The 26,567-nt window shown below is 30.4% G+C and overlaps 1 protein-coding gene across 5 annotated transcripts in view; it reads left to right on the top strand.

Annotated features, from left to right (window-relative positions):
- LOC145254471 (neurocalcin homolog) overlaps positions 1–26,567 on the top strand; it is a 537,803-nt gene that overhangs the window by 422,052 nt on the left and 89,184 nt on the right. The window contains exon 1 of one of the 5 annotated variants that reach the window (XM_080113031.1): positions 1–244. The exons of the other annotated variants lie outside the window; for them this stretch is intronic. The gene's annotated coding sequence lies outside the window, so the exon portion shown is untranslated. The remainder of the gene's footprint in view (positions 245–26,567) is intronic. 5 annotated transcript variants of the gene reach the window in all.

Raw genomic sequence — 26,567 nt, 5'->3', positions numbered from 1 at the left:
AACTGTTGTTGTTGTCGTCGTATCGGTGATACTATTTTGACTGTCTTAGATTCTCAGGTAAACATAAATGCATCTACCTCGTGTTTTTCCTATTTAGAAGACAGACGGTCTCTTTTGGTGCCATTGCTCTGCTGGAATTACATTTAATTATAAAACCTGACAGTTTTGCTGCGTGCCATTTACCTTTCATCTTTTACCATTATCAACTTGTTCTGACTTCGCTTGATGGACTCAACACTTGAAGGTAGACAGGTTTTGCTCTTATTAGTTTTTTCGTCGTTTCCCCATCAGACCTTTTTATTATTTTTTTTTTTATGTATCCCCCCTCCCATTTTTTAATCAAGTTAAATTTTTGTTTATTTATTTGATATATGTTGAATATTGAACACATTAACATAAAAAATAGTTACGTGGAATTGTGTTCAATAATAATTATGTATATATTTTCAGTATTTACTTTCACAGTGCTCAATATATGATTAGTGCTTAGTAGTGTAAAAATGTATTTATAGCAAGTAAGTTACTCGGAAACTTTTTTTTCATTCCCGAGGGAAATCATTTAGATATTCTGTAGTTTACTTGCCATAAGTATATATTGCTGGCACTATTCTATATATTATTTTACATGCATTCACATTCCCTCTTTTTTCTTCCTTTTATTCTTATATCCCAGAGTATTTGCTCTTTCGTGACAATTTAATTTTTTTTTTTTTTTTTTTTTTTTCTGTAAAATACCAATGATTAACTCCTGATTAGTTTATTAGCAAAAAAGGCCGCTAGGGTTTTCTGTATATTATTTTTAAAGCGCTGTATAGGTTTTGCACTGTTAAAGTTATATATATATATATATATATATATATATATATATATATATATATATATATTAGTGATGGGACGATTCCAATATTTTTCCCGATTCTGATTCTTTATAAATCTCTAAATATTTTACTATAGAGTTATTTTCCCCGGTTTCTGTAAAAATCACATGTTAAATATGCACATATTTTCATAAACGTAAAATTACACTTGTGGAGGATGATCTATCGATTTTAGCTTTACTGGTATTTTAAAATCAATAAATATTTATTATTTTATCATTATTAACAGCAATGGAATGTTTTGCTTGAAACAAAATCAAATAAAAAAAGACAATTAAAAGAATCGATTTGGCATCGGAAAAAGGCACCAATTTTCTCGATACGGATTCCAATGCCTCCAAATTTGTCGATTTTTCCGATTCCCGATTCCGATTAATCGTCCCAACACATATATATATATATATATATATATATATATATATATATATATATTGCTTAGCTATAACACTTTATTGCAGTTTTGTGATATCAGTAATCTGGTCAAAAGTTTCTGACTGGCATCAATTGACATTTCAGTGATTGTTGATATCATGAATTTGCAATAAAGTGTTAGAGTTGAGTACATTTTTTTCATTATTGATAACTCTGTCTGATATCAAGCCCTTAATTGTCCAACATCTGTCTTAATTCGGTCTTGTTCCGATTTAGGAACATCTTTCTTGTTATCTAACGTGCATATTTACTTATCATTGTTAAGAATTCTTGCTAATCTACCTTGTTTTGAGACTAGGTAATCAATGCATTAATTTAAAATATAAATTTCATTTGTTGTATTTTTTGTTTACTCAGAAAACGATGTAATAAATTCCCAACATCTGCATTTTATATACTTTTTCGTGAGATGTACAAATTTCTCTAAAAATAAATAAGAAATAATTATATAAAAGTTTTCCAAGTAAGCAAATCGTTAATATTTCCTGCCACATAGAAAAATATTAACTGCTTTTTTCCTTCTCTATTTTTGTTTGATCTTCAAAATAACTTGTCAATATAATCAAATGGTTATCATAAAATAGAAATAAAAGGAGAAAATACAAAAAAGAAAATGGAAGAGAATGCTATTTCTCTTTTAGTTCTATTCTATTTTAGTTTAAGTTTTTTTTTGTTTCGTTTTTTTGTTGTTTTTTTACATATTTTAAATAATTTAGATTATTTGGACAACTGTTATTCTCAACGTTTAGGCTAACCCCAACCTCTCACTATTTTAAAATTGCATCTTAATGAACAAGCAAATCAATACGGAATTTTAAATTAAACTCTTTATTTAATCCAGAGCTAGATTGTTCTCGTTCCGAGTATAAGTCTTATATAGAGATTTTATTTTTAGTTAGTATCATGTGTAATAACAATTGAACCATCAACCTCCAGAAGACTGCCGTGTAGAACTGATTGTTACACAACATATTTATCCATTGCACCACATGTCCATATTGGGCGATAGTGAGAATGTAATTACGAATTATTAAAGATTCTGTCCAGTCTTGATTGGCAGAACAAGAACAATCTGCTTCTGTGAATTAAATAAAAAGTCTAGTTTGAAATTCCATATAAATTTCTGATCTAGTAATAGCACGAATAATCCAAATAATTGGTTTTCATCTCCAAAATTATTAAACAGAAAATAATTCAATTTAGCCATAATTTTCTGTTATTGTCCAGAATTCCCCCTATATTAAAATTAAAAAAAGAAACATCTGTATGGTGTGTGCATCCATGACCAAACGAAAATATAATTTTCCGAAGATAACGTAAATTGATCAAATAGTTTATATATATATATATATATATATATAAGAAAATACAATTGTATGCGTAACAGAAGAGTGCCTGTCTTGTTCGTTATTTTGAAAACGATCTAACAAAACCCAAAAATACAAAGGGAGATAACTCAATAATTCAAACTAGAGAATAATGTTGTAAAGCTTACAAATCTTCTATATACATAAAAGGCAAAATGTGTGTGACCATTTTGTGTATGTCTCGCAAAGGCTTCTTTCGCACACGCTCCCGGGGGGTTACGCTCGCTTAGAACTGTTTATATACCCGCTAGATAATAATATTTAGGATTTGGGAACGCGGGTCGCCTCTACATTTATTTACGTTGACTTTTATGAGATTCGCGCTATTTCGCCTGTTTTCTCTCCTTTTTAGCATAAATAAAGTGAAAGTAAACTCAATCAGAGGTGTTCTCGGCATCGTGCCGGGAAACGTCCAGAAGCAATTAGCTTTGATCAATGTGGGGACAAATTCCTCTCATATCAGACAATTACTAATCAATCTGGACAATGGGGAGCTGCTTTCCCCCTCCCCAACATCTGTTGGGGAAAAAACTTGGGTAAACAAACCCAAGTTAACTGCGTGACTTCTATTTGACCTCAATAATTAGGTGCCATCTGTCAATAGTTAAATAAATAAATTCAAACGTGTTTCCCTTGTATGTCTCCGTGGCCCAGTGGTTAACGTCGTATGTCTTTTTTTCACACTTTCATTTCCAACTTTGCCTCAACGGTTCAGGTTCGATCCTCATACTCACCTACCAAAACTTTTTATTTTAACCCTCACCCACCCCCGGAGTTTTGATTTACCCAAAACCACACACACCTCAAAACACTCGGGCATCGTCGGGTACCCCCCCCCCCCCCCGCTAGTTAATAATAATTCTATTAATTGTTTAAAAATAGCTTTCTTTTGTGAAAATAAAACTATTTGATCAATTTACGTAATTTTTGGAATATGAGATTTTTTGTTTCATCAGATACGTACATCATACAGATTTTTCTTTATTTCTGTTTTTGCATATAAAAGGAATTCTCGACAAGAACCAAATTTTCTTTGTGATACTATTTGAAAGGATACATTAAAATTACAAACAAAATAATTGAAGTCATTCAGATAGATTAATTTTTGTTTTCTTCACAACGATAACAAAATTAATCTTCCCACTTCAGTTAAGAAATTTTGTTTTAAATTCCCTACGGAGGCATTCAAATCACTACCTTCTCATCTGAAGGATTCGCGAGATTAAAAACCTTTTAAGCTGATTCATTTCGTGTACTTGCCTGGTAGTAAAATATACTTGAATATATTTTAATTCCAGCAGATTTCGTATTTATTATTAGTGCCAATTCTTTATTGAATCTATATATCTGTGAAAGTGTGTGTGTGTGTGTGTGTACATTTCCCTACGCAATAACTCTGTCAATTTTTAGTCTACAGACTCGAAATTTGATATACAGGGTACTGAGATTTGGGAAAATCGATGTGAAATTCGGCGATTAAGAGATCAAAGTTCAACGATTTGACCTTTGAGAACTCTACCAAACTCATCCGACAATTTTGGGTCTAAACACTTGAAATTTTAGATATGTTCCTTGGACATGGATCTAACTTAATAACTTGATTTCAGTCCAAAACAATAAATGTTAATGGGTCAAAAAAGGGGTCAAAGTTTTTAAAAAATTGACTTCTGCGGTCTCTTCCAAATTACTCAGACAATTTCTGATCTAAATATTTGAAATTTTACATAAAGGGTATTCAGAGATAGGGCAAGCTTTTTCATCAGTTTGAGTCGAAAATCTTTAGTTACCAATATATAAATGTATGTATGTCTGTTTGCATGTCTGCCTAAAACTTTCAATAGAGGCGACGGATTTTACCAAGATCAGTATCGTTTTAAATTCGACCTTTCATACGACAAATATCGAAAAATTGACTAAAAACATTAATATCTTTCCCTTCAACTAGGCACTTTTCTACGGGGGTGGGGTACTTTTTTCGCCAATATTTTTGAAAGTTATCCTCTCCTTTAGATTGTCTAGCCTTAATTTTAAAAAATGTCGCTTCCGGTTTGGCAGTGGTCGTAACGGCATAGACATTACATTACGGGTTCGAGCCTGCCTTCCTACTACCATTTTTTTGTTCAACAAACACATCCAAACACCCTGGCAACGCCAGGCTGAAATGCTAGTATTATATATAGTAGATTTCAAAAGTTACCAAAAAAAAACTTACTTGGGTGCCATCAGCTAGAATTGAAATCAAAACATTAGCATTCCAGGTGCGTTCCCTCCCGTTTAAGCTAACCCGACAGGTAAATAAGAAAGATTTAAAATTAAACCAATCAAACTCTGGTTAAATTTGTGCATGCATAAAACTATTAAAAATATGTCAGCAAGTTGAAATAAAAATTCTGCATTTCAACTTGCCAAAAATATTTCTGTAGCGTTATTCATCCATCCAAACAACGATTTTACTTGTTATAAACCATCCTTGATTTATGATTACTATTTCCTGTTGATTTCAGTGTTATATCACCAATAGTTTAAGAGTTTATCAATTAAGCATACGCACACACGCGCAACCATCTGTTTTATTTTTTCATTTATAATTTAAGTTTTCAATCGGATTATTTGTATTGTAAAATATTCAGATACTTCATATTAAATTTAAACAAAACGCAGTCAACTTCATTAACTCTTTTATTTGTTTATTTATTCAAGGTTCATTTATGATTTTTATTTAAAATCTAATCTCTTTTATTTGGTAATTTATGTTGACGAGAAGGCAAATCGGAAAGAGGTGATTAGTGTAATGTATATGATCATGATCTGTGGAAGTTGAGATGCTCAACTCAAATCCTGGGACATAAAGTTCTGTTGTATGAAATATTGTTTACAGTCATTAATTAAATTTTTTTTGAAAGTTAACATTTATTAACAACTAGCGGGGGTACCCGGCGTTGCTCGGGTGTTTGTAGGTGTGTGTGGTGTTAAATAAAAAAGAAACCGGGGGGGGGTAGGATTGAACCCGAAGCCCTGAGGCGAAGTTTGAAAATATAATCGGCTAGCCAGAATGAGTTAGTGAAAGATGTTTGAATTTATTTAAGTAAGAACCAAATTGACAAGTGCGCACCCGGAATTCGTTGAGCCTTACGACGACGACGACGTAGGTTTGTTTGTTATAAGTGAAGTAAAAAAAGAAAACGTTTTAATTAAGTGGGGAAGGGGGAATCAAAACATCAAGAAAAAAAAATCCACAAAAAAATTAACGTAAGGCAAACGAACGATGAAAAACGAACACGTGAAAAATGGCTTAAATAAGCCTGTTTTGATATTAAAATTTAAAAAATCGGTGAGTACCCGGGTGTTTTTGGGTGTGTGGTTGGGGATAGATAAGCGAGGTAAAAAAAAAAAAACACACAGAAAAACGAACGTTACGTGAAAAATGGCTTAAATAACACTGGTTCAATATTTAAATTTTAAAAATCGAAAAAAAAAAAAAAAGACATCTCACATCACGATTCGAACCCAAAACGTTTAGATAATGAACCAACACGCTAATCAACTGACCTAATGCAGTGTACATGAAATTTGTTCAGTTTTTCAACTATTTAAAGTAAATCAGAACATGACGTCATCTGGCGCATGTGTAGAACCGGTCGTCGTCACGAGAAGACCGTTTTTGTTGACCCCCCCCCCCGGTCGAAAATTGTCGATTTCAGGGTGAAAAAATGAACGTTTTTGGCCAATTTTTCAAGCGAAGGATGGAGCTTCGATATGATACCGAGTTTGTGAATTTTCGTCGTGTCCGTCGAAAGTTTTTAGCAGACACACAAACATACATACATACATACATACATTTTCGCTTTTATATATATAGATGAAAACTTTTAATTTTTTTTTTTTTTTTTTTTTTTTAAATAATTTCGGATTTATTTGTTTGCTTTATTTTTATGTTATTACTTAGGGTTTTTAACAAGGCCATTTTTACTGTTCTAACATAGTTATGTTTCCCACATAAAAAAAACAGAACACATGAAACTAGACAGAATAATATTAACTCGCAACATTTAAAAAATATAACCAATGTATTTATGAAAACAAGATTTTTTTTTTAAATATTGCATAACATGGTTCCATTTTGAGTATCCATTTTAAACAAATTTATGTAATTTTTCAAAATCATTTTTTTTTTTCTTTATCTTAATTCTTGGCAGTTTCAAATATTGATTATGGTGTTATTTTAATTTCTTTTTGACAATCATGACTATGAAATAATCACATATTGAATAAATAATGAATCCTTCACAGCAAAAGAAAAACTAAACTTATGTGTTCAATTAAAATTATTACAAAATAATTGATTTTTAAATAATTTTAATTGAACATGTTATGATCCAATATTACTCAGTTGAACATGAATTAGAACTGGCAGAAGATAATTGAGTTTTATCATTTTTTTTTTAACCTTTTGTTCAATATTAACTCCATACAGATCATTATAAGATAGTTTTTAACATTATATATTTACTTCACGGGGGTAGCATGCTCTCATTCTGTCAGCCATGACTTGATAGAGGTCCTAAGTAATTCACAATTGTATTTTTTCGGTCGACAACACTGAGGATTGAACCTTTAATCTTCAGAAGAATATCACTTTTACAATTGCTTTTTCTAAGTAATCTAACCACCGTTCCACGGGTCCTTGCGGACAATTCTGGTACGAATTTTTGGAGCCTTAAACCTATTTTATTTCTATTTGTAAATATCACTAATTATTACTATATATTAACGCATATATACAGGATGACCCAAAAAAAATCCAGGACATTCAATTGTTTTTCTGAGCATTTTACAGTCAGCAGAGAAAAAAAAGGGCAAAGACCCTAGTGTTTTGATGTGATGTTTTGAATATAATAAACTAGATATGACCAAAGTTTCATTTCATTCGGACAAAACACTAAGAAAGGGCCTAATTAGAGTTGGGGCCCGTTTGTGGGGGGGGGGGGCTTCACCCTGTATTAATGTAATATAATGTGAAAATCACACTCAAGATGAGGACAGTAGTCCGATGAATCCAAATAATACGGATAAAACGTGTATTTATTTATTTGCAAACTGTTATCCTCATTTTCATAGTTGTTTCACCACGATTCAGCCAACTCATCCTCTGGCCTTCTTCAGGTGATTAACTGCAACAGGATAGGAATGCTAAGTCTTGTAACTGTATTCTCGGTAATTACTGCCTTCCATAGTTGTCGTCTCACCACGTTTTTAGTCACCAACTAATCCGCTGGCCTGCTTTGAGTAAGATTGAAACTGCTATCTTCAGACAATGCTCACCTGGAACTGTAGAGACTCCACGCTTCTATCCACTGTGCCACAAGCCCCAAAGGAGGCCAGAGGATGAGTTGGCCAAAATGTGGTGAAACAACAATAACTATGAAGATAAGGATAACAGTTTGCAAATAAATAAACGAATGTCCTTTTCTCTTCGCTGCAACCTCTATCTCACAGAAGAGATGTTGCGAGTTTGTCTCTGCTTTATCGTTATTTTCATGGAAAGTGTTCGACTGAGCTTAATCTATGTTCCCCCCTCACCAAACTTTCACAAGAAACACTTATCTAGCTGAAAACACTATCAATAATTCCCCCCACTCTATATCTGTGCCTAAACCTAAATGTAGATTCCATGAACAAAGCTTCTTTCTTAGAACTGCACGCCTGTGGAATTGTCTTCTGTTTTCCTGCTTTCTACAATATAGTCATCTTCAAGTCTAACATAAACAAGTGTTTGATGAGCCGTTCCATTTAAGTTAACAAATTTACCGATTTTCCATTACTAACGATTATTATATTGTCCAATTGACGACTGTACACTCTTAACCCTTATCCTCGCATAGCCTCTATGCCTTGATAAGTGGTTATGCTTATGTAAAAAAAAAAAAAAAAATACAAATTACTCATCTCAAAGGATCCCAATAAAAATGATAAACAAGAAGTATATCTGATATTTTAATTTCTATTTGGCCTTTTCTGTTTATTGGTTTATTGGTCTTGAAGTTTTATGCAGTTTTATGATCGGAGCAAATTATGGGTATGATCTAATCCTATTTCAAGTTTTTATATCCACTTCATAAGCAGAAAGAATTTAAAAAAACAAAAAAAAACATACATATATATATATATATATATATATATATATATATATATATATATATATATATATATATATGAAGAGTCGGAGTGTGAAACATGAACAAAAACACTGGCAAAAGAGTTTTGTTATTGATATTCACAGGTCATTACAACTAAAAATGCTGATTCTAAAGTGTTGAAAAGTTTCCAGAAATTGGCGTCTTGAGTTTCAGATAAAGATTTGTAAAAGACCCTCATGAATTATTTTATTTGGTTTTTACTTGTGAATCATATGAATGCCTGGTCGTTTCTAGTATCATATTCATCGACATATGCAAATGATGGGAAAAAGCCCTTCATTAAGTAAGCAATGAATGGCATATGTCATATCAGTTTTACTTCTCCTATGTTAGTTGCTAGGTTAAGTCTAGTCAATCCTATTATATAACTAGGGCTATGACAACAGCAAATTCTTTTCATTGTTTTGACTCTTGAGTATATATCCGACACAGTTAGACACAGACACAATCAACCCGGAACCATATCACTCTACATAAAAAAACATAAGATATCAGTGGATATATACATGAGAATCAAAACAAGGAAAAGGATATGCTGTTGTCATGGCCCTATATATAACCCATAGTGGGAGAAAGGACATAAATTCACCAATAGCATTTGTAATTTAGTGATGTGATACTTCCTTGTTAATCTTAATGCTGCAACAGTTTCACCACTATACTCTCTATACTTTTTTTGGGTTTTTTTTATACAAATATATTGTGCTCTCTGACTTGTAGTGTGCGTGTAAGCTGTGTTTATGTTTTTGTTCCGATTTTGTTTTTTATATAAGTGGTGATTTACTAAGTTTTGCTTGGTTTAGCATTGCGGCTTCAGGTTACTGACAATATTTGTTGTTTCTTTGTGTTCATTCATTTAAACGCTGAGCAGGTGTATCGCTTTGCTAATTAACTTTACTGCCTCGCAGGAATCGATGCTTTTAACCTGACCATAAATTTGGTTTGTTTGTATTTTTTTCTTTTCTCTTTTATTTTCTTGCTTAATAGTATAGATTATATTACTGATGCGTGACAGAATATGTTTATAATAATAATACAATAGTGGTGTGTGAAAGATCTACTACAATGTTATTCATTACTACACTCGGTTCTTGTTCAAAATCGCTGAATTATTCCTACAAAGTATTGGGACATTTGTTTTCTAATGTTTTCTTATTACAGGTTTGATAATAATCCCGTTTGAAGATGAGCTGATCATGAAACTGAAAGCATTTTGTTTTCTTTGTGCTATTACTGCATTGGGTCAAGTATTACATGAATTCCGTCATTTTGTAAACATTAGTTTTGAGCTAAGAAAGATGATCCTCTATTGCATTTATTCTCCAGAGTTAGTAAGACGATTTATTGAGGAACAAAATATAAACTCAATTCTATTGTCAGTGTTTTATTGTTCCTGTCTTGATCAAGATTTTTTAGCCATTGAATATGTGTAGACTATCTAGAGTTAGAGCATTTATAGGTTTAACTTTCAGATTTGGCAAACTTTGCAGGAATCTGAGTTCAGTAGTGTTCGAACTTGTGCCTCAAAAGAAGAGTCACTTTTTTATTTTAAGTTGACCCACACCCTCTGTCTGCCTCCAGATTTTTAAGTTATACTAGCAGACCGTCCGGCGTTGCCAGGTCATACGACATGCTTAAATATGATAGTATAATTCATGCAGATGACGTATTTATTATTATAGACAATTCTTGATTATTATATTGAACCTAATATATGTTAGTGAGATCAAAACTAAAGAAGTATATATATAACTTGGGTGCCATCAACTTGAATTGAACCCAAAACCTACAATTCTCCACCCTTATTCCTTAGCCTATATTTTAATATGAATACAAATAATTCTAAGCACTTATCAATACTGTTGATGATTTTTTTTTTTTTTTTTTTTTTTGCAGATTGTAATTTATTTCCTTGCTGTTTTACTCATAATTAGAATAAAATTATCTATAATTATATTTTAGAACGAGATGATTATCTGGGTTGATGGGGGTGGAGGATAACATCACATGCAACAATATAAATAAGAACTAAGTAACATTTATTATTACTAACCTGGGTGCCCGGTGTTGCCCTGGTGTTTGGAGGTGTGTGTTAAGCAAAAAAAAAAAAAAAAGTGGTAGTAGGCAGGCAGGCTTGAACCCGTACCGAGAAGGAGAAAAGAACAAAAAAACAAACGTGACGTCTTTGCTGTTGCGTCCATCACCAAACCAGAAGTAACAAAGGTTTAAATTAAAGCTAGTCAATCGAAAAGAGGGGATGACTTTCGAAAATATCGGCAAAAAAGCGACCACTCACCTATAGAAAAGTGCCCAGTTGAGAATGAAGGAATTAATGTTTTTAGCCAATTTTTCAATATTTGTCGTCCGAACGGTCGAGCTTCAAAACAATACTGATCTTGTGAAAATCCGTCGCCTCTGTCGAAAGTTTTAGGTAGACATTAAACATACATACATACATTTAAACAGACAGGTGAGATTTATATTATAGATGTCCAAAATTTAATTTATATATGTCCAATAGTTTTTAAAATCTATGGCTACATTTATTTTCAAGGGAGGGGGGGATCTGTTTCTTTTGCTTTCTATTTTGATGTGTATTCTATCATCATGGCAACAGCCAAGACTGTTGGTACCATTCCAAATGTTTTGAATAAACTAATTTTTGCAGTATGCGACTAAATTGTATGGATTAGAGAGGAAGTGAGTTATACAGTGCGGAGAATTAAAAAAATATACAAAAGAGAACACAGCAAATATCCTTCATACAGATTTGTACACACACACACAAAATTATTGTTCCTATTTACAATGCCTCCCCACGGGACAGAGTTAGACACCAGAGTCGTTTTTTAACGTGGAGAAAAGGAACAAAAATAAAAATTGTCTCAGTCGTGAAGGATTTCTCCTCCACTGACAGAGAACAAAAAATTGAAGTGCAGCATCTGAAGAACAGATACTAGACTTTGATCTTGTCCTGAAGGCCAAGTACAATTATTGTTTGGACGATTAATCGGAATCGGGAGTCAGAACTTTTTGGGGTATTGGAATCGGAAAATGTTGAGCCTGTTTTCCGATGCCTAAAACGATTCATTTCATCATTTTTATTTCTTTGTTTTTGTTTAAAACTTAATTTTTACGGGGTTCATATTAATGATGAAATGATAAATACTTATTGATTTACAACTACCAGTAAGACTAAAACCTGTAAGTCACACCCATGAGTGTATTTTTACATTTGCGAAAATGTATACACATTTTATATAGGGTTTTACGGTAATCCAGCCACCTTCCAACAAAACCAACTCTATATTTAGAAATTGAATTAGAATCATAATCAGTAATTGTATCGGAATCATGAAACACTTGCAGAACCTGTAGAAATTCCACAGCAGACTTTCATATGTAATAAATTGATGTTAGCATTTTGTAGATGTTCAGTGTAAATGGAGACACCCTGATATTATTGCAGCTCTTTTGTTAAAACTGCAAAAGTATTTATCTAAACTAGCAGGGATGCCCGGTGTAGCCTGGTCATAAAATGCGCATAAATATGATATTTTATTTCATGCAGATTTTGTATATATTATTAGAGTTTATTTTCTATCGATTCTTATATATTATAAAGTTGTGATTGGACAAAATATATTTATGACTTTGGTGCATCAACTGGAATTAAAACCAAAACTTATGAAGAAAAAACGTGTGTGTATGTATGTATGTGTGTGTGTGTGTGTATATATATATATATATATATATATATATATATATATATATAAACTTGAGTTCCTTCAGCTATAACTGAAACTCAAAACTTATGAAGAATTCTTGGTAAATTATTTATTACAATTAAACGACAGTCACTCAGAAGAAAAAAAGATGTAAGCATGACACAAAATACACGCTATAAAGTAATTTAGATATTTGTATCGTCGCATCACGATATATATATATATATATATATCATCATGGCAACAGCCAAGGCTGTTGGTACCATTCCAAATGTTTTGAATAAAGTATTTATCTAAACTAGCAGGGATGCCCGACGCATCCTGGTCATAACATTAAATAGGAACATAGTAAACATAAAAGTTACTGATACTATTATTCCTCACACCCTTTAACCCAACTGTTACTGTTTTTTGGGTTAACGGGTGTGAGGAATAACAGTATAAGTAACTTTTATGTTTACTATCTATGTTCATATTTAATTTTTATTTTTATTTTTGCAATGGTTTCATGTTTTATATATATATAAGCATATAAAAACATTATTTTTTTCTGCTCCTTTTGCTTTCCTCATAAATAAATGAAACATAACTTATTACCAGGGCTATGACAACAGCATATTCTTTTCCTTGTTTTGATTCTCAGGTATATATTCATTGATATCTTATATGTTTTTATGTAGAGTGATGTGGTTCTTGGTTGATTGTGCATCTGTCAGATATATACTCGGGAGTCAAAACAATGAAAAGAATATGCTGTTGTCATAGCTCTACTTATTAAATAGAAAAGTGACAAATTTAATTACATAATGTGGATGGTTAGAACATAGTGCATAGTTGATTCTTATAAGAATCGATTGGAACTATATAAAAGAAATACAAGAATTTTTTTCATATTGTTTCACACACGCACACACATATATATATATATATATATATATATATATATATACCAGCAGACGACCCAGAATTTCCCGATCGTAATATATGCTTAAATATGATGTTTTAATTAATGCAGATTTCATACTTATTGATCAAATTCTCTATTGATTATTATATTGTACCCATTATATACAGTAAATGATTTTAAAAGAAGAAAAAAAAGACTTTGACGCCATCAGTTGGCATCGAATCCAAACAATTCAGTGTTCCAGCCATAGTAGTTATTTAGCACTGCAGTTTTCGTCAATACTGTTTGAGCCATTACCAGACGAATAAAAGAGGTAAAAATTAGGCGAATTCGAGATAAAATTGTATATTTACACATGCACGGAAGAGTCGATTTATCTCTGCGAAGGTCAACTGTGTTTTTCAATTTTGACACCTTAGCAGCTAAAAATCAAATCAAGTGTGCTACAGTTTTTTAAAACATGTACGTTTTTATTTTTTTTTTAAACATGTTGTACATTTTTATTTTTTTTAATCATAAATAAGTCTTCCCTTAATTATTGCAATATTTTAAATTTTGTACTCCCAAAGAATCATGAAATATCTTAAGACAAGGTACAATTCCATTTTAATTAAGAAATTAAACTTGATTCTGCTGATTAAAAGCAAAATAAGATTTTAAATGAAACAAACGAGGTTACAACCAGGAAATAGAATCGCAAATGCTTTTATTCATAATTTTTTGGGGATAAATCAGCATTAAATTTAGAAAGGTATAAAAATAAAAATGTACAATTATGGAGGGAAATAGTGAGCGTTCTTTCGTGCTGTGACAAAATTCGGTTCACAAAGTATATTGCAATTTTACAAGAACATCGTCATAAAAAGCAGGTTATTAAATTCAACAATAAATTGCAACATTTAATATACAAAAAATTTGGGTATACCACCAATTCAAATATTGGCAAGAATGTCTTAAACCTATCCTCCCATGACTTGTCTCCTTCTGAACTTTTAATACTTGATCATAGTTTACAATTTTGTATTACATTGCCCGGTTGTACACGTGAAGAGGTATTTTCCGAATTTGGAATTCTCAGTGCCTAAGCAAAGAGACTTTCACCAGTCTCTGAAATTAAAGTAAAAGATTTAAAAGCAAAATTAAACAACCTTGGTCACAGCTCTGCAAGTACACCAATATCCCATTCAGAATTTAAATGGCGAAGGAACATTAGTTATTAAAACTCTATGAGAAAATACATTAGTTATTACTAGACCGGATAAAATATTCAGGGGGTTTTGTATTAAATCATCATGATTATGTCGACAAAATGTCTGTCATACTGAATGACACGGAGAAATTTATAAAATTGGGTTGTGGTCGCAACTCCTGATTCCACAACCTCTTTAGAAAGCAAATTCCAAAGAAACTAGTTAAGTAGGTTACAAGTGGTGTACTTCCTCCTAGCATAGTTAATGAGGTTAGATCCTGAGGATCTATCTGCCCAGGGTTATATGGTTTACCAAAAACTCACAAAGCAGGTATCTCTTTAAGGCCCATTTTATATATGGTAGGGTCATCACAGCATAAGGTTGCAAAATGGATCTTTATTATTTTTTTAACCAGTATTAGATCATTACAGTAAATACTGTCTTACAGATTCATTTTATTTTGCGGACTTTGTGTTTTTATGTCATTAGCAACCTGTTTACTTGCGTCCGATTTTAGAGTCTATAGATATCTGTACAGATATTTTATATCGTAGCCTGATATCGCCTCCTCCCATTTCTGAAAGAATATTTGTTGAGCTGATGAAATTTGCTACTACATCTGTTCAATTTAGTTTCGATGACGTAATGTATTGGCAAATAGGTGTATCCATGGGTTTAGTCTTGGGACTGATAATGGCGAATATTTTCGCTGGTTTCCATGAAGAACAATTACTTTCTGGACCCATGAAGAACAATTAGTCTATTTTCTATATGTAGACGACAAATTTTGTCTCTTCAATAACTAAACGGAAGCAAATAATTTTTTCTCCCTCCTCAATAAAATGCATCCTGCATTAAAGTATACTTATGAAGGAGAGGGTAACTCGTTCATAGTCTTCCTTGATGTATTCGTAACAAAAACATCTAGTTACATTGCTTCAATATATCGCAAACCCACATTTATGGAACTGTAGACATTTATGGAACTGTAGACATGCTGGGATTCATTTTGCCTCCCAAAACGTAACATCAATTTAATTTGGACTCTAACACATCGTGCTCTAATGATTTGTTCAAAATCAACATTGGATGAGGAATTTAGAATGATCTCTGATACTCTATCCAAGAATGAGTATTCTCTTGATGTGGTATTACGTAAGTGATGTAATGGAATAATCTAACATCCCTTCATAGATGAAATGAACTATGGATATATTGACCCTCTCACGTGACTGAGGCAGAAGGAAAAAAGACAGGAAGAGAATAAGAAAATATGTCGAGTAACTCTTATGTCACCTGTATTCCTTTGTAAACAAACCCCTTTGTCTTTTACCCATAACTCCGTGTTTCTTGCTGTATTCTTATTTAAAGTAAGGATATAACAGTAAGTTATGCAAAGAAAAATAACTGAGTTTTCTGAAAATAAAGTTAAAACGGTGAGTAAATGTCCAATATATCTTTGTTTAACCATGATTGGAGACAGTGAGAAATTCACCAAACAAATCAGCCCAACGGTTCAAAAATGTTTTTTTGCTTCAAGTGTGTGTGCGTGTTGTGTTGGGTTCTTTACGAAAACCTTAATGCCATCCTCTCGAAAAGATGTTCTACTGCCTCATAATAACAATGCAATTTACAATTTTAAGTGTAGTTGCGGTGACAACTATGTGGGCCAAACAACGTTGAGATTGGATGGGAGAATCCAACAGCACGTACATAGCCAAATCAGAAATGGGACATACCGAGAAAGGGAGTACTAGCTAACACATACGGGTTTTCAATAACTGACCATCTCATTAAAACCCCGTCATGTGCAGCGAACTTCAGCATGAACTTTTTTTTTTCAATTCGGAGTCATGCTCCCTCCACATTTCATCTAGGAAACTATTCACGTTCGGTTTAGAAGTCCTTCACTCTGTAAACAAAGGGAATGTCTCTTAGGTTTGAGCGTGATTAACCTCTAGGATCTTCGAAAATATAACGTTGCTTTATTTTAATCGCTTCCCTGTTTTTTTCTTTTTTTTTTGTTTTTGTTTTTTTACCACACAGTAACAGACTGCAACGTGACTTTATTTTAATAATGTACATATTTTAGACTTTTCCTTTTTAAATCCCTCGACTCTATACAGCTTTGATAAAGCTTGGGCGGAACCGGTCAGCTGACTCTCTCCCTCCTCCTTATTTTGCTTTCCTCTTCTTCCCCCCCCCCCGCTTTTTTTTTTTTTTACTTTTAATCATGAATAATAAAAATCTTAATGAATGCAATATTTAAATTTTGTACTCCCCCCCCCCACCGCAAAGAATCATGAAATATATACATGTTGAAAGCTCTGCATCATGGGTTTTCTTTTACCTTCTGTTTCTCTTTATTATTTATTTATTTTTATCCTTCCACTATTTCAACAGAACCATTTACTTTTGTGAAAAGGATCAAGGAAACTCATTTCTTGACTCTATATACAACTGGCTGTGAACAAATATTTTAAATCCAATGCCTAGAAACATAAAGAGCAACTCATTAGGATCAGTGTTCTTTGAAATGTACATTCTTGAAATGGACGGGTTTCTTACCATATATACTTTCTTATATATATATATATATATATATATATATATATATATATATATATATATATAGATTTATCTAGGAGAAAACATTTAAAAAAATATATGACCGATTTTCTTTATTTGATTTTTAAATTTTGGACTGGTTTTTTTTTTCGTCTTAATGCATTAAAATAAAATTCATGTCTGAGGAATCCTTAGATGAAGAAGGTGCATTGCATCACTGTATATATCTGCACAAGTGAGGTTCGTTGCCCCCAAAAATGGAACAAATCAAGAATTGCAAACCGAAAGAAATGAAAGAACTGTATAAATTTTTCACCCAAAATGCTTAGATTTATATTATGTGTTTGAAATCGGGGTTTTAATTCAATGTGATTAAACTTTTCAACTTAAATAAATACAAATTAAATAGCAATATTTATTTTTAAATAGGATTACTGAAGTTTTCTTTCTTTCTTTTTTATTAAGAAGGTAAGAAATTAATGGAAGGGGGGGTGCTCTTACAATATAATAAAAGAATGAAATGGTTGAGTGGTGTATGACTGAACTGAAATTCATTATGGTGGAATTTAATTTTTTTTAATTAATATTTTTACTTGGAGGCGACTGTCTATAATTTATGCTGTCAAACAAGATTGCAACATCCAGAAATAAATTGATCTAAAAAGAATGGATTAGAAACTTTTCACCCAAAATGTTCATTTTCTATCGATGATCTAAAAATATGAGAGTACATATCACTGTGTATGATAATAAAATGAAATCATTGAATGAGAAAAACAATGACTAATAGTAAATTAATTTTTAAAATTTGTTAGCTTTAGTACATTTAATGAATTAATTTTTTAAAGTTGTTAGCTTTAGTACATTTAGTAAATTAATTTTGTAAATTTGTAAGCTTTAGTACATTTAGTAAATTAATTTTTAAAATTTGTTAGCTTTAGTACATTTAGTAAATTAATTTTGTAAATTTGTAAGCTTTAGTACATTTAGTAAATTAATTTTTTAAAAGTTGTTAGCTTTAGTACATTTAGTAAATTAATTTTGAAAATTTGTTAGCTTTAGTACATTTAGTAAATTAATTTTTAAAAATTTGTTAGCTTTAGTACATTTTGTAAATTAATTTTGAAAATTTGTTTGCTTTAGTACATTTAGTAAATTAATTTTTAAAAATTTGTTAGCTTTAGTACATTTAGTAAATTAATTTTTAAAAATTTGTTAGCTTTAGTACATTTAGTAAATAAATTTTTAAAAATTTGTTAGCTTTAGTACATTTAGTAAATCAATTTTTAAAAGTTGTTAGCTTTAGTACATTTAGTAAATTAATTTTTAAAAATTTGTTAGCTTTAGTACATTTAGTAAATAAATTTTTAAAAATTTGTTAGCTTTAGTACATTTAGTAAATTAATTTTTAAAATTTGTTAGCTTTAGTACATTTAGTAAATCAATTTTTAAAAATTTGTTAGCTTTAGTACATTTAGTAAATTAATTTTTAAAATTTGTTAGCTTTAGTACATTTAGTAAATTAATTTTTAAAATTTGTTAGCTTTAGTACATTTAGTAAATCAATTTTTAAAAATTTGTTAGCTTTAGTACATTTAGTAAATTAATTTTTAAAATTTGTTAGCTTTAGTACATTTAGTAAATTAATTTTTAAAATTTGTTAGCTTTAGTACATTTAGTAAATCAATTTTTAAAAATTTGTTAGCTTTAGTACATTTAGTAAATTAATTTTTAAAAATTTGTTTGCTTTAGTACATTTAGTAAATCAATTTTTAAAAATTTGTTTGCTTTAGTACATTTAGTAAATTAATTTTTAAAATTTGTTAGCTTTAGTACATTTAGTAAATTAATTTTTAAAATTTGTTAGCTTTAGTACATTTAGTAAATTAATTTTTAAAATTTGTTAGCTTTAGTACATTTAGTAAATTAATTTTTAAAATTTGTTAGCTTTAGTACATTTAGTAAATTAATTTTTAAAAGTTGTTAGCTTTAGTACATTTAGTAAATTAATTTTTAAAAGTTGTTAGCTTTAGTACATTTAGTAAATTAATTTTGAAAATTTGTTAGCTTTAGTACATTTAGTAAATCAATTTTTAAAAGTTGTTAGCTTTAGTACATTTAGTAAATTAATTTTTAAAAATTTGTTAGCTTTAGTACATTTAGTAAATTAATTTTTAAAAATTTGTTAGCTTTAGTACATTTAGTAAATTAATTTTTAAAAATTTGTTAGCTTTAGTACATTTAGTAAATAAATTTTTAAAAATTTGTTAGCTTTAGTACATTTAGTAAATTAATTTTTAAAAGTTGTTAGCTTTAGTACATTTAGTAAATTAATTTTTAAAAATTTGTTAGCTTTAGTACATTTAGTAAATAAATTTTTAAAAATTTGTTAGCTTTAGTACATTTAGTAAATTAATTTTTAAAATTTGTTAGCTTTAGTACATTTAGTAAATCAATTTTTAAAAATTTGTTAGCTTTAGTACATTTAGTAAATTAATTTTTAAAATTTGTTAGCTTTAGTACATTTAGTAAATTAATTTTTAAAATTTGTTAGCTTTAGTACATTTAGTAAATCAATTTTTAAAAATTTGTTAGCTTTAGTACATTTAGTAAATTAATTTTTAAAAATTTGTTAGCTTTAGTACATTTAGTAAAATAATTTTTAAAATTTGTTAGCTTTAGTACATTTAGTAAATCAATTTTTAAAAATTTGTTTGCTTTAGTACATTTAGTAAATTAATTTTAAAAATTTGTTAGCTTTAGTACATTTAATGAATTAATTTTTAAATTTGTTAGCTTTAGTACATTTAATGAATTAATTTTAAAAATTTGTTAGCTTTAGTACATTTAATGAATTAATTTTTAAATTTGTTAGCTTTAGTACATTTAGTAAATTAATTTTTAAAATTTGTTAGCTTTAGTACATTTAGTAAAATAATTTTTAAAATTTGTTAGCTTTAGTACATTTAGTAAATTAATTTTTAAAAATTTGTTTGCTTTAGTACATTTAGTAAATTAATTTTTAAAATTTGTTAGCTTTAGTACATTTAGTAAATTAATTTTTTAAAATTTGTTAGTGAATTAATTTTTAAAAATTTGTTAGCTTTAGTACATTTAGTACATTAATTTTTAAAAATTTGTTAGCCTTAGTACATTTAGTAAATTAATTTTGCAAATTTGTTAGCTTTAGTACATTTAGTAAATTAATTTTGTCAAATTTGTTAGCTTTAGTACATTTAGTAAATTAATCTTGTCAAATTTGTTAGCTTTAGTACATTTAATAAATTAATTTTGCAAATTTGTTTGCTTTAGTGCATTTAGGAAATTAATTTTGCAAATTTGTTAGCTTTAGTACATTTAGTAAATTAATTTTTAAAATTTGTTAGCTTTAGTACATTTAGGAAATTAATTTTGAAAATTTGTTAGCTTTAGTACATTTAGTAAATTAATTTTTAAAAATTTGTTAGCTTTAGTACATTTAGTAAATTAATTTTTAAAAATTTGTCAGCTTTAGTACATTTAGTAAATTAATTTTTAAAAATTTGTTAGCTTTAGTACATTTAATAAATTAATTTTGTCAAATTTGTTAGCTTTAGTACATTTAGTAAATTAATTTTTAAAAATTTGTCAGCTTTAGTACATTTAGTAAATTAATTTTTAAAAATTTGTTAGCTTTAGTACATTTAGTAAATTAATTTTGTCAAATTTGTTAGCTTTAGTACATTTAGTAAATTAATTTTTAAAAATTTGTTAGCTTTAGTAAATTTAGTAAATTAATTTTTAAAATTTGTTAGCTTTAGTACATTTAGTAAATTAATTTTTAAAAATTTGTTAGCTTTAGTACATTTAGTAAATTAATTTTGTCAAATTTGTTAGCTTTAGTACATTTAGTAAAATAATTTTGTCAAATTTGTTAGCTTTAGTACATTTAGTAAATTAAATTTGCAAATTTGTTTGCTTTAGTACATTTAGTAAATTAAATTTTTAAAATTTGTTAGCTTTAGTGCATTTAGTAAATTAATTTTGCAAATTTGTTTGCTTTAGTACATTTAGTAAATTAAATTTTTAAAATTTGTTAGCTTTAGTGCATTTTGTAAATGAATTTTTAAAATTTGTTAGCTGTAGTGCATTTTGTGAATTAATTTTTTTAAAGTTGTTAGCTTTAGTACATTTAGTAAATGGACATGCTCAGTGTATTATGAAGCTGAAGTTGTATTTTTATAGAAAATTAGGTTTTTAATATCAATGCCAATTGGATAAACTTTCCAACTTATATAATAATGTGTATTTTAAGACTGTTTTTTATAAGGCAAATAAGTTTTCCCCTTTTTTTTTCTATTTCGCCTAAATGGTTCAAAGGGCATTGCAAATTGCATTGTTGTGATGACTGAACTTATGCATTCATGATCTGAAAGTTCTATCTCTCTGTTACAAATCTTGACGGTGTGAGATTCTAAGAAAGCAACACCTATTATGGATGTGCATCAGAAGCAGAGATGCATTATTGGGTTCCTCTATCCAAAAAAATTGAATCGATCAACATTCACCAGCACCTGTTGAACTCTTATGAAACTGATGCAGTTGATGTCAGCAGAGTTAGGAGATGGGTTTGTTGAGATTTAAGTGATGACAGATGTGACTGACAGAGCATGCTTCAGGCGCCCATGAACAGCCACCATCTCCTCACTGGCCAAAATGCATTGAGAATAGTGGTGATTATGTAAAGATAAATAAATAAAAATAAATTCTGGAGCACGAAAGGTCATATTGCTTGTGTTTATGGTACCATTTTGGTCTTCATAGCTATTCAACTTTAAAAAAAAAAAAATTCCACATTTTTTAGTTTAAAAATAGGATGTATTACTTTTAGAACCACCTTAGTGCGTGCGCGCACACACACGTATATATATATATAGATACATACATACATACATACATACACACACACACACACACACACTCAATATTATGTTCATGTGACATTTATGTTTTAACAAAATGTTATTGATTTTAATATTTGCACAAGAAAGAAGCAGTAAAATTTTTATGGCTCCTCTTCATTGTCAGACATTGTGAGAGAAGAAAAAAGTTTTGTCATTCACTGGCCAATGCATTATAGTATTTTTAAAAGAAAATTAATTCTCAATTCTATCTATATAGAAAACAAAATATGCAAAGTCATGCCCCGCCCCCTCCGTTTTTATTAGCCATTGTTTAACAAGCAGAAAAAATGTGTAAATAAATGGTATGAAACTCTAAAATTCATCCTAGGAAGAGTTCTTTTTGCTTTTTATTTAGGACTAGCGGGGGTACCCGGCGTTGCCCGAGTGTTTGTTTCCGGGACCGGGGGGGGGGAGTTTTAGAAAATGTTATGGTAGGTAAGTAGGAAGGATCAAACCCGGAGTCATGAGTAAAAGTAGGAAAATAAAGTGTGAAAAAAAAAACAAAAAAAAACATCTGCAACGTTAACCGTTCGGCCACCAAGAAAAGTCCATTCCAGTTGTTTAGGAAAAAAAAAGATAAATAAATAAAAAGACTACGGTAGGTCGGCGCGAACGTGAAAATATAATGTGAATTGTCCAGCACGCTAACCACTACGCCACAGAGCACTGCAGCTTAGTTTAGTGATTTTAAATAACTTCGCATGAAAGAACTACGAAGCCAAACCGGTGTTCTCTTCTCAACTGTTCCTTGTGAACGATCCCCAAACGGTGTTAAGTGGTGGCAGGGGGAGGAGGAATTTATTAGAGAGAAAATATTTTACCACTTCCATTGATCTTAACCGATTTTGGCCGTGACTTCTTCTTCTTAAAATTATATATATACATATATATATATATATATATATATATATATATATATATATATATATATATATAATTTTTTTTTTTTTTTTCTTGAAGTAATCACTGTATTAATCGACATTATTTTCATTTGTCGTTTCTTGCTGTTTTGCTTGTGTCACTTGCAAGAAGCGGGTAGTCATTAATTGATCCCTTGCATGTCTTCAGGGACATTTGACCATCAACATGAATCTGTGACACCTTTTGAAGTATTTAGACGACTGACAACGGGTAATAAATATTACACACACACACATTATTCTGGAGATTCATATTCATACAGATTTTCACATGCTCATAAATTTTGGAACACAGCTGCCAGGCATAAGGGGCTCAAATGTCGGCTATCTTTAATTTTCTTGAGCAAATTCCAATGCATTTTCTTGTGTATATTCTTTAATGGAAAGGTAATCGCATTTTGTAAATGCGCAATTTCTTTATTTTTCGTGAATAACATGAAACCATTTTATTGTAACATTATTTTTCATTGATTTTAAAATTGTCTGCTAGCCAGTTTATTTGTACAATTATCGTCTTTTCATTTAGTTATTTACTTAGTTCTGTTTTCTAATTTTTTTTTTATAATATACTTTGCAAGTCAAATTTCTTCATTTGCATAAAAGTAGTTTTAAGCTTAATTTTGGTCACAATTTTCAGTATACATTTTAATTTACATAAACTAATGAGATATGAATTTCATTCATGCGACTGTCTTATTTGATAACAGGTTTTCAGTTTTTAAATAAATTTGTATATCCAAGGATTTAAGTTTTGTAAATGTTAAACTGATTCCATATCTGCAGAGTCATATCTGCTCAAATTCCAAACAAATGTGAACAAAATGTTTCAGTTCAAGTCATATTGAAAAAAAAAAAAAGGTTTTCGTGATTATGTTCTATCATTATAAAGCACTAGCATTACAAAAATTTACAAAATTCCCTGGGTTGAATACATGGGTGGGGTAGTCTAATGAAAAAAAAAAAATCTAATAAAAATGCTGACCTCTTTCTGCTCAAAAACCGGTTTTATGACTGCAAGAACCGTTGCTCTTGTCTTAAAGAATGCTATATATGGTGTTACAGAATTTAATTTATAAGACCAATACGACACTAAATTATTACAAATATTTTTTTTCCAGTTATTTTTTTTTTAATAACAAATATACAGATAATCATAAACTGAAATAATATTAGGCAGAGATTCATTAAAAAATGTTTGTGAATTTTGTCAAAAAGCAAACACTCACACATACAGGATGTTCAAAACAAATTTGATTATTTTTCTTAATATTTTATTTCAGAACAATTTACAATGACTAAATAGCAATTATTTCTGTTAACTATTGGTAGATTAAAGAACCGAAGACCATCAACGGCTGGAAAGCTCCAAAATATGAAAAGCAAAGGACTTGCATCATGATGCTATGTGGCGAATTCAAAATTTTGAAAACCTTTGCTGCAGCTCCATGTTCCTTGAATAACTTAAAAGCCGTGAGCTGGAGAATTTCGATGGATATGTGGAAGCAATGGCTAGCAGAAAGGATCATAACAGACGGTTTGTCCACATGATGAAGTTGGTTGAGAAGCTGTAAAAAGGGTGTATCGGAATCTAGAAAAGGCAATGCAAACTTTGGTAAGAGAAATGAGACTTGAATGATGGCTTAAGAAAATGCTGAATGAGGATCTTTTGGGCATGTCATGAAAACCAAATTCTTCAAACTGTGATGCTCATTGGGTATGTTTGGAACAAAGACCACATCATGCTGCTGTATATCTTAAAAAAAGGACTCTGACACTCAAATCAGGGGTCTACATTTAGATGCTGTCAATTGTTGTCACAAACTGGGTGAAGAGGTTGGCTGTAGAAAGACTGTATGTCTGCCAGTATGACTTTTCTTGGTGTCACACCTCTAGGAAATCCCAGAAATGGCTGAGAGAACTTCCGCAAATTCATCAGTACCAACATCTGTCACCAGCCCCAACTTTCCTGATTACAACTTTATGGCTGCTGAGAAAGACGCAAACTGTATCACCAGCAATATCAAGGACAAGCTAATTGGCATGTGAAAATAATATTAAGGTATCTCTCAAGACACTGAAAGTTGCATGCTCCAGGTTCAGATCCGAGCTGGAGGTTTATTCAAATGATCTATATGTAACAAAAGATCCTCTGAGAGATGAATTTTCAGAATACATATGTTATTGATCAAAATATGACGTTTCTTTCTTTCCAAAAAATGTAAAATTTGTGTTGCAGCCATTACAAATCGTGATCATTTGCATCCACATTTCTCCCCTTTGGGCCATCAAGTCTACTATTGTAAGTAAAAAGAAGATATTGTGTATGAATTTTTATTCATTTGGAAAGGATGCAATTTCTTTCACAAAAGAATCTTGTTTTACCTAAAGAGCAAAAAAACATTTCTTCCACCAGAGTGCTTCACCTACAGGATAGCCTCAAATTGTCCTTCACAGACAGCTGAGTCATTGTTTAACAACTCTTCCATGAGACGAGATGCAGCAACTACGTTAACCTTATGATATTCAGACACCAGCCATTACCAATTGTGAACATTTGTATCCGACTTTCAACCCTCTGGGCCACTAAGTCATATATATATATATATATATATATATATATAAAAAAGTGAACGTGTCTGTGTGTATTTCCCTACGCAATAACTCTGTCAATTTTTAGTCTACAGACTCGAAATTTGATATACAGGGTACTGGGATTTGGGAAAATCGATGTGATCGATTTTTGGCCAGAAATTTGGTGATTAAGGGGTCGAAGTTCAACGATTTGACATTTGAGAACTCTACCAAACTCCTCCGACAATTTTGGGTCTACGCACTTGAAATTTTAGATATAGGTTCCTTGGACATGGATCTAACTTAATAACTTGATTTGAGCCCAAAACAATAAATGTTAAGCGGTCAAAAAAGGGGTCAAAGTTTTTTTTTAAATTGACCTCTGCGGTCTCTTCCAAATTACTCAGACAATTTCTGGTCTAAATATTTGAAATTTGGCATAAAGGGTATTCAGAGATAGGGCAAGCTTTTTCATCAGTTTGGGTCGAAAATTTTTAGTTACCAATATATAAATGTATGTATGTATGTCTGTTTGCATGTTTGCCTTAAACTTTAAATAGAGGCGACGGATTTTACCAAGATCAGTATCGTTTTAAAGTTCGACCTTTCATACGACAGATATCGAAAATTGACTAAAAACATTAATATCTTCCCCTTCAACTAGGCAATTTTCTACAGGGGGTGGTCACTTTTTTCGCCGATATTTTTAAAAGTTATCCTCTCCTTTAGATTGTATAGCCTTAATTCAAAAAAATGTTGGTTCTGGTGTGGCGGTGGTCGTAACAGCATAAACGTTAGGTTTTACCCCGTTCTTTTCCTCCTCTGCGGTACGGGTTCGAGTCTACTTTCCTACTACCACTTTTCTT

The sequence above is a fragment of the Euprymna scolopes genome, chromosome 3, assembly GCF_053919585.1.
Source record: "Euprymna scolopes isolate OS-2025 chromosome 3, ASM5391958v1, whole genome shotgun sequence".
NCBI classification, from domain to species: domain Eukaryota; kingdom Metazoa; phylum Mollusca; class Cephalopoda; order Sepiida; family Sepiolidae; genus Euprymna; species Euprymna scolopes.
Note: the sequence above shows the minus strand (reverse complement) of the source record. Positions and strands in the feature narration are given on the sequence as shown.